Here is a 10,574-nt window from a genome sequence, read left to right as displayed (position 1 = left end):
AACATAAATAAATTTCAGGTAGATTAAAGACCAGAGTATGAAAAGTAAAATTTTTGAATGTCCAAAGAATATATGGGATAATACATTTAAAACCTTAGGGAAGGGTATACTTTTTTTAAGAAATGAAAAAGGAAAAGACTGATAAGTTTAACATAAAAATGTCAAACTTCTGTTCAAACAGAAACACTGAAAATAAAGCTAAAAGACACGGCAGTGTTTGTGAGAGATACATTTTAGATACATGTAGCTGACAAAGGACTAATGCTCAGAATTGTAAAGAACTACAAACCAGTAAGAAGACAACCCAAGAGACAAATGGACAAAAGATCTGAATATGCATTTCACAGAAAAGGAACCCAAAATGGCAATAAACATTTAAAAAGAATCTCATCTTCATGGGTGATTCAGCAAATGCAAATTAAAACCACAGTGAAATACTTTTAATACTCATTCTAATGGGCAACATTTTAAAATTATAGCAGTTCCTTCTATGTATGAAAAAAACCAGGAATTCTCACATAGTACTGGAAAGAGTAAATGTCAGTACAACCACCATCGAGGACAACTTGGTCACACTCAGGAGTGGAAAGGGTGTATGTCCTCTTATCCAGCATCTCCACTTGTGTGTATAGCCCCTAAGACAGTGTCGGTACAAGAACAAAGACGTCACAACAAATGTTACTCTTTTGTAGCCTTATTTGCATCAGTAAAAGTATTAGAAACATCTCAAATATTCATTTACATGACAATAGATGAATTGCGGTGCATCTCTGCAATATCTTCAGCACTATAAAGCAATTAAAACAAATGAAATGAAAAATGTATTTGACAACATGAAAAAAATCTTAAAAACCTAATGTTGAACGAAATAAGTACACTGTAAAATGATATGTATATGTGATACCAATTATGTACAGTTTTAAAACATGAATTTTTTTTACTATGTAAGATACATAAATATGTAATAATATGCAAAAATATGCATGGGAATGATAAATGCCAAAATTCATGATACTTCTACCTCATCGGCTACTAGTAAGCAATTGTAAATTGAGAGTAGAATTAGCATCACGTGTTGCTGCAAATGATTTATATATATTTAATTCTACCATTTAATCACCATAACACTCTTATAAGATATATACCATTATTATTTCAATTTTATAGATAAGAAAACTGAGGTAAATGGAGATTAATAATTTGTCTTTTTCTCATAGTTAGTAAATGACAATAAAATGCTGGCATTTTAACCTGCTCTTCACCAGGACATGATAATAGTGACCTCTGAGGAAATGGAATCCAGGGGTGGTACACAGAGGCTTCAACTAAAATGTTTAATTGCATTAAAAAGTCTCAAGAAAATATATAAAAATGTTGAGACTCCATAAAGCTAAGTAGAGGAACACAACTCTTCATTATACTATTCTTTTTAACTGTCTATGTATTCATAAGGATAAGGAGAAGAAAGAAAGGGAAGAAGGAAGAGGAGATGGTACAGGAGGAGAAGGTAGGATGAGAAGGTGGAGTCAGAAGAGGGGAACGGGGAAGACAGCCTAGCCTGGGAGCAGGGTAAGGGATGAACTAGAATGGGGCAAACTAGAAGCAAGGGAGCAAGTAGGAGATTCTTCTCTAGGCAAGAGATTACAAGAGCAATCAAGACATTTACTGCCACTTGGTGATGATGTTACCAAAATGACTCCTAAACAATTTCATTCACAAAAAATCTAAATAATATGCCTAAAAAAACTAAATAATAAGTGCTTAATTAGAGTTTACAAAACTCTACATATTTTAGCATATAAACAATCTCCACAACCCTGTAAAGCAGGCAAAATTATTACTCCCTCAGAAACCTGAGGCTTAATGAAGCATTAACTTGTCCAATATCCCTGCATCTAAGAGGTGCTAGGATCAGGACTTGGACTCGTGTCCACTGATTTGAAATCTCTTCTGCTTTTCAGATGTGAGTAGTTCAAAGGGTCTCACTGCAACCACATCCACACTAAATTCACCACCTGACTTTAAAAATGTATTTACATGGTCCTTAGGAGCAATCTTATTCTTTAAACATAAAACTTGCATCTCAGACATCCTTTTCTGTAATCCATACTCTCAGTACTTGTGCCTTCAGAAACATCAATATTCATTCCAGCTTTAAAGTGGAATCGGCTAGGAGCTTTCACATCATACTCAATGGCCTTACTCTTTGACTTTGAAGTTCACATAATTACCAAATACTCAGGTCTTCATTTGCTAGATTCCTGGCAATCTGAAGCTATAGGTAATATTATTCTGCCTTGTAATACAGTGGAGAAAGAACTAGGAGAGGGAGAAAAGCCTAAGCAATAATGTTTGCATCACCCCGGGTCACTAAAAGGTGATGTTTCCACTATGAAGATATCGATTTTTTAGAGCTGCTCCACTTGTGGGGAGAAGCCTGCTCAGGTTCAAGCACACTTTCTTTTTGAAGTTGCCAAGCTGCCAATTTGGCATCACTCTGAAAATAGTGACAGATTCTTGAATTACAGTAACTTTCTTGGAGCAGAGCCAACAGACAGAAACTCACACTTATGCATAGCAAATTCTGCACAGTGACTTTGCTTTATGAAAAGACTGCTCTTTAAAAAAGCTTACTTCTGATTGTCTTGCTATCGTAAGTTTTTAAAGAAAAGTCAAAATGTGATTAGGTTGATCAAAATTTCATTATTCCCAAATTTTCCACAGCTTGTGAATATTTCTGAAGGAAGCCACACCTACCTATATCCAGTTGTAGTTGTTTGTTTTGTTTTGTTTTGTTTTGTTTTAATCTCTGGATTTGCCTTAACATTTTGACAGAACTAATATTTCTAGGGGCCACTCTTTATGCCCTCTCTGCTGGGATGTGACCATCAGCTTCCTTCACCTTCTCACCATCCATATCGCAGCAAACCAGGAACAGCATTCATTTATTTTATTGGGAAGAGGACTAATCTCAACTTGTGAAAATCTGAATTGTGGAATATATTTTTAAGTATAGTTGCATGATTTCATCTTCATGCACAGTCTACTATGTTTACCTTCAAATTAAAGACTGAGGTGTGACAAGCATACAGTTTGGGGTTCTACCCTGCCTTTCTCTTCCCTTCTGTGACAGCTTTGTGTCAAAGCTTTCAGCTGAATAAGATCTGTATGTTCTGATGTGAGAAATAGAACAAACTTGTTTAACAGATACTAAGACCTAATTAACACCTTGGTTGATTTAGCTTTCTCAGTGGCTTTTCTTCTAAAACCTGAGACCATAGTAAGAAATTCTAAGTCCCAAACAAAACAAAACAAAAAAAGTTTATAACTAGAAATTGTGAGAAAAACACTCTTCTTTCTCCCTAATACCTTGTATACACTACTATTTTTAGGATGCAGAAAATGGGGTCCACACTGTGAATGAGGTATTGAGTGGAAATAACAAAAGTACACTGAGACGGTGATGGAAAGACCAACCCAAATGGAATAGAGGGTTCACTAGGGGAGCCCTCAGAAGATTGGAGAAATAATTGAGAGCCAGACAATGAGAAAAACTGAATTCCAGAGTATAGAGTCTGTATTTTCTGGAATAAAGAATCGTTAAAGATAGGTTTTATTTTATTTGTGATGAAGATAGTGATGGAAAGGATTAAATGAATATGAAAGAAAATTTAGAGGCTTACGTATTCAACAGAACTTCGCAACTAATTAGATATCCGAATTATAGGGTGTGAAGGGAACTGACATTAAGTGTTTTATGTCCCAAGACCCTTTTTTAAGTACTTTAAAAATATTACCTGATTTAATTCTGATTTTAAAGATATCCATAAAGCTGGAATAATTAGTTCCAGTTAATAGATAATGAACCAGAAGTTTAGGTAGGTTAACAGCATGAAAATGATGGAGATAGATTTTAACTCAGGTTGATGTGGGTAGGATCCACATGATCTTGCCAATTCACTAAGTGGTCTTCCAAAGTGAGTTCAAGTTTTGGTAGTTTATATAATAGATTGGTTAACAACATGCATGTATCTGGAGTAGGACTGGCCAGGTGCATGTCTCAGCTCCATCATTTAATACACATTTTACTTGGGGCATAGCACTTCAACTTAAATGTCATTTGTTAGGTAGTGACAAAAACAGTCCCCACCCCAAAGGGTTGTGGTAAGAATCAAGCACTTAGAACAGTGCTGGGAAAGGGGCATGCATTTATTAATTCCCCTTTGTTATTATCATCCCCTGTTTTGTTAAAAAAAAAAAAAAAAGAATGGTGGTGTTAGAGACAGGGAGAAGTGATGCAGAGATAGAGTTCTGGGGAAAAATAGGTGAACTGACTTTTAGATATGATGAGACTGTTATATTGGCAATGCATCTGTTAACCAAGAATTCCAAGAACAGAGACCTGGCTGAGGCAAAAAAAAAAAAAAAAAAAAAAAAGTGTTCACTAGGGGTTTGTTAGGACGACAGCCTGGGAAGCAGAAATCCAAGAAAACACTTGAATTGTGTTCTGCTGGACTACAAAATGGGGAAGGTTTATAAAGGCAAAAAAAACAAAAAAAAAAACCAAAAAAAACAAAAAAAAAACCTCTCAAGATTATATAAATTGTCAAGAATTAGGATTGGAGTTGGTAAGAAATAAGGGTTGTTGTTAAGCAAGAATGACTGGGGTCTGAAATAATTACATAGTTGCAAAGCAGGGGGTGGGGGGAACTTTCAAACTGCAAGGTTGCAGCTGGCAATTGCTAGCAGATACTGTTTTGAAAATGGCTGGCGGTGTCCTTGAGTTTGATACAGTTTAGAGAAAATTCAAGGCCTCAGTAAAGTAGGAACCTGTCTGAAACCATATCTACAATGGCCACATGGCTCCATTTTGGATGCCTCAACAATAGTTACTCCATTTTGATTTTTAAATGATCTTAAATATGTCATTACTACTTAAATATGTCATTAGTATCCATGGTTCCTGGAGTAACATTCTACTGGGATCAAAGTAAAGATTTCACTAGACCTAATATTATAATTGCCATCTGGTCATTTGGGATTCTTTAGTCCAGTATATTATCAGTAAAATATTGGAGTTACTATATTAGTAGGGGTAACTGATCTAATTACAGAGAGGAGATAAAGTTGATGCCTCATAGTAATGCAACAGAGAAGAACAAACCTGACTCCACATTGGATCTAATCCTTTGTGCTCTGTTGCCTGTGCTCAGTCATGCTGGCTCTGCACCTTTGTAAAAGAATGTTGCCTATAGCCTGAAATATATATACATAGTGGCCCTTTCTCAAGGCTTTGCCTCCCAGGCTTGACCTTTAAAGCCACACCACTTTTTCTTTCACATAGAGATAAAAAGTTGCAGCACAGAGAATAATATTTGTCTTGTTAGAGGTTTACAGGAACATTGTGACTAGGCCTAGTGGACAGCTGCAAGAACAAAGGATTATTGTATCCCCTCCCAGGTCTGGCCTGTACCAAGAAATCTGCAACAACCAGCCACAGCCCACAGCACACTCCCCCCCAACATAAAAGAAGCCTGAATTCCAGGTCGAAAAAGACTGTTCTTGGGGATATTACGTCATCTTCTCGGTCTACTAGCTTTCAGATTACAGTCACTGTTCCTTGCCCCAACACCTTTGTCTCTCAATTTATTGGCCTGTCATGTGATGAGCAGTATGAGCTTGGACTCAGTAACATTTTTGGATTTTAATTTTTGAAGTTGACATGACATTTCTTTTTCTGTATTAAATGCAATGCAAACAAAAATCTATATCATTCCTTATTAAATACAATGTAAAAACTGTGTTTCATCACTTTGACCCCTGACTGAAGGTGAAATCATCTATAGTCCTGAGCTACCTGAGTCCAAAGCTGGCAGACTAAGAAAGGGGTGCATGATGCTCCCACAGCCAGCACCTGACGCTCTGCAGGGATTTCCAGGCCATCAGCAACAAGGATTGTCATAGCCCCCTTTGTAATCTTTTCAGAAGAAAAAAAAAATGCATCTTTAGATAAAGTCTAATCCCATTAGCCCCTTGATAAACCAATATATGAACAGTAAGACCTTATTTCAACCAGGTAATCTAGAAATTATTTTTACCTCCTGTAGTGCAAACGTGTAAACATTATTCAGTAAAAGGGCTGGATCAATTATTTTGCTATCTTATTTAAGAACAGTGGGCATAATTTTTCAATATCAACTATTCTTATGAAGAAGGGGGTGATGCATATGGCTGGTATCAGAAACAATGTGCTACCAAATGCAAGTCTGTGGGCCCACTGTACCTGGAGGCCAATCAAATTAAAACATCAGAGTTTGGAGCAGAGAAAGATTTACTGCAGGGCTGAGAAAGGAGGACAGGGTGGCTCATGTTCAAGAAAACCCCACACTTACTGAAGGGTTTCAGCAAAGCCTACTTAAAGGCAGGTAAGGGAGGAGGGTCACAGGGTATGTGATAAGATTGTGCACAATTCTCTGAATGGTTGATGTTGAGGTAACAGGGTGGTCAACACTCTCAACCCCTGGGCACCAGAAGGTCTGGGGGCCGTGAGCTCTCGATCATCAAGTAGTTAATTTCTTCCCTTTGGTGGTGACTTTTAGCATCTGAAAAACTCAGAAGCAGGGAGGTGACAAGATGGCAGAGTAGAGAGATTCACAGCTCGCCTTCTCTCTCAAATATACCATAAATTACGTGTACAAACCCACTGAATTGCAGAGACACCTACTGAACTCTGGTAGAGTGTCTCTTGCTCCAAAATACAGGAGGATTCTCACAAAATCTGGTAAAAGAAAAAAGAAAAGGAAAATCAGTGGGACAGGTCCTGTGGGGAGGGAGCAGCAAAGGAAGAGAGGCACCCTCACGCTGGGACGCCCCCTCTCCAGATGGGAGGTGAATGAGGACAGAAGTGGAGCTTCCAAGGCTCGAAGGAGAAAGTGGCAGCCACTTGGCAGACAGAAGTAAGGGAAGTTGGCCTAGACAACCTCTAAGATCCCCAGCCTTCGACACGAGCCATCAGGGACAAGCTGGAACTGGCTGCTGGAGATCAGTGAGGAGCCCAGAGAGAGGGCATATGATATCATTTATATGTGGGAAGAAAGAGAGAGAGAGAGAGGAAGAGAGGAAGGAAGGAAGGAAGGAAGGAAGGAAGGAAGGGAGGGAGGGAGGGAGGGAGGGAAAGAAAGAAAGGAAGAGACAAATGAACTTATTTACAAAACAGAAACAGACTCACAGACATAGAAATCAAATTTATGGTTACCAAAAGGGAGATGGTGGGAAGGGATAAATTGGGAGTTAGGATTGGTAGATACTAACTAATGTATGTAAATTAGATAAACAGCAAGTTCATTCTATATAGCACAGGGAACTATATTCTATATCTTGTGGTAACTTATGGTGAAAAAGAAAATAAAAATGAATATATGTATGTTCATGTATGACTGAAGAATTATGCTATTGACTAGAAATTGATACATTATAAACTGATTATACTTCAAAATAAAGACATAGTCCTAAATTTGCTGCTAGATTTGTTGTGCAAATATATTCTATACATATATATAGAATAATCTCCAGCCAGTAAAAAAAAAAAAAGAAAGAAAGAAAGAAAAACTCAATACAAGAGATACTATTATCTGGGTATACAGGGGAGGAGGTCTGACCCTGGAAGGCCCTACAGGGTCCAGCTAGTTTACAGATGGGGGCAGTTTAACAAGAAGTCCTCCATAACAGCAATAACAGAAATTTCTGGGAAGCAAAAATAAAGGAATGCAGTCCACGCAAGCGGTCAGTACTCTGAGCATAGGGGCTTGAAGTCTTTGATACTTCCAAGGACAAGCATGAGAGAGAATCAAGACTCAGAGCCAAAGACCCTAGAAGGATGCTTTGCTAGATTGTAGAAGGAAGAACAGTCAACAAAAGGAGACGTTGAAAAGACAGCAAGATACTGATGTAAAAGGTTAAGATGGTAATAAATTCAAGGACCCAGCAGAGAGGTCTAGGAAAATGAGAATAAAAAAAAAAAAAAGTTTAACAAATGTGTAAATAAGAAATTTAAAAAAAATGACCTTGAGAAGATTTCCAATAGAACAATAAAACAGTGTGAATAGAAACGACTTTTCAGGAGCCTATGGGGGAAATTGGTGAAGAAATTAACATAGCAAGAAAGAAAAACTGTGCCTTTTATTTAAGAAGACTGGCAATGCAACGAAGGAGAATGCCACAAATTTGCCAATGCAATTAAAGAGAAATGTACCTAGACTTGTAAATACACAAACATTTCCTGCCAAGTCATTTTCATACAGAGCCAGATACTGATTTCATCCCAGCTGTTCTCAGAATTTCTGAGTGAATTAGTGAAATGTTAATTAATGAGGTTTTTTCTAATTTATATTTTGATGTTAACAATCCAGATTTCAATTTTATTTAGGGAAATCTCAAAAATTTTATAATATTTTACAAGATCAGAGTAGCAATAATTTCCTTTTGTAAGTTATGATAATTGGAACAAGTTCAATATTTAAATTACATTTCGAGATAGGGTATTTTCAGATAATACTTGGTATTGCTCTGGGTCCTAAATTTGCTGCTAGTAGATTTGTTGTGCAAATCTAAACATAATTTACATGTACAAGGATAGTTTGCTATTTAAAGCAAATCTATTTTTCTAGCTACATCAAAATTTAACATTAATTTTAAACAAATCTGTATTTTCTCATGCATATTTAGAAGCAACCAGCTGTGCAGATGTATACAACACTTAGGAAGGCAGCTTGAGTGTTCCTTAAACAGGTAGTTTTCAATGTCAGCAACATACAGCCAAGCTCCCTGCTTTGACCCCTTGTCCTCATCTTTCTCTCTAGCTGTTAGGCCAATAGCTTTCCTTTCTTGGGTTATTTTTAGGAGAGAAAAGTCCAACAATAATTTTTTTTCAAACCTTTCTGATACATTTTTAGTTTTACTGTGCAGCCTTTTCCTCCGCAGAATCCATAGGCACTTTCCCAAAGCCAGACCAGGACTGGTTCCTTCATAATAGTGGTTGCAAATGCAAATACCAATTGTGGCATATTACACAACTCCAAAGTCACAAATTATGCCTTTGGGCCTGTTTTTGTAAATAAAGTTTTATTGGGACACAGCAACACTCATTCATCTGTATATTGTCCTTTGCTGTTTTCCTGCTACAACAGCAGAGCTGAGAAATTAAGACCATGACCATATGGTCCCTGAAACCAAAAACATTTACTATTTGACCCTTGAAGTGAGTGAGTCGGCCAGAAGCAAACAATACCAAATGGTGGGGACAGTGGTGAGCCAATAAGGGTGCACTACATCTGAAGGACTGAACAATTATTATCATGTAGGTGAGAGCAGGCACAGCTCACCAAATTCAGTACTTGAAGAAAGCCAGAATTTCAGATATGTAAAAACATAAAATCTTCAAATTTTTCAGTGTTAGCTACCAATCCAATTTTTTAAATGAATGAAACCATATAAAATTAATCTACTGCCTGGATCTACCCTTTTACAACCTCTGAGGTAACCCTGAATATGTGTGGTGTTTGGTAAGTAAGTTTCTCTGTATGTGTCAGTTCCTCATATGCAAACTGCCAACTCTCCAAAAATACCAGAAAAATAAACCCTGCTAATTAAGCAGAACTGGAATTATTGCTTAAAGGAAGCAAGAACAGTCTTAGTGCTGTCCTGGAGAAGGAGGAAAAAGTAAAGGCATTTATAAGATTTGGCAGGGGCAGGACGTCTTTATAAGGTGTATCTTTCAGTGTGGGGGACTGACGGGAAGAACAAATCCGTGACATAGGGTACAGTTGGTGGACATAAAGGGGAGACTTTGGGTTTGATAAACCTGGTTGGACTATCTATTGTCCTGAAGAAGGAGTATTTATTCTGATGAGAGCTGGTCGAAAAGTCTATTATTTGGATAAATAGATTTGCAGTAAGTTCTCAAAACAACAGTAAAGTTATTTTCAACTACATCTCCCCTGGCAAGAATTTCCTGGGATAATAAAGTCATGTAATGTGACACTTAGCTCTGTCATTGCAGGTGAGTTCAGTTCTCAGATCCCTCTGTGGTTTTTCTTTTGGGCCACTAAATATGGAAAACAAAAGCAGTTCTAATTTTCATCATGTGAGTTGTCTGGATTTTGTCCCAGGGATCTTGATTAGAAGATACAGTCCATCCTAATTATCTGCTGATTTAATATTTGCAAATTTGCCCACTCACTAATGTTTATTTGTGACTTCCAAATCAATATCCATGGTGTCTTTGTGGTCACTTTTGGACATACCCAGTGCAGCAGGAAATCTGAGTCTTCCAACATGCTCCTTCCCAGCTAAGTTTGAACAAGGTCAAACTCTATCTTGTTTCAAATCTCACATTGTTAACAAGTGTCCTTTTTGTTTTCTGTTCCCTGTCAGTTTTTTGTTTTTTGTTTTTTTTGTATTTTTGTGCTTTTTATTGGTGAACTTAACTGTTTAAAGTAGCCCCTAAGCACAGTCCTGAAGTGCTGCCTATTGTTCCTAAATCCAAGAAGGTTTTGATGTGCCCTATGGTGAAAATG

This window comes from Camelus bactrianus, chromosome 16 (assembly GCF_048773025.1).
Source record: "Camelus bactrianus isolate YW-2024 breed Bactrian camel chromosome 16, ASM4877302v1, whole genome shotgun sequence".
NCBI classification, from domain to species: domain Eukaryota; kingdom Metazoa; phylum Chordata; class Mammalia; order Artiodactyla; family Camelidae; genus Camelus; species Camelus bactrianus.
The sequence above is the reverse complement of the archived record's forward strand: the minus strand, read 5'-3'. Positions refer to the sequence as shown.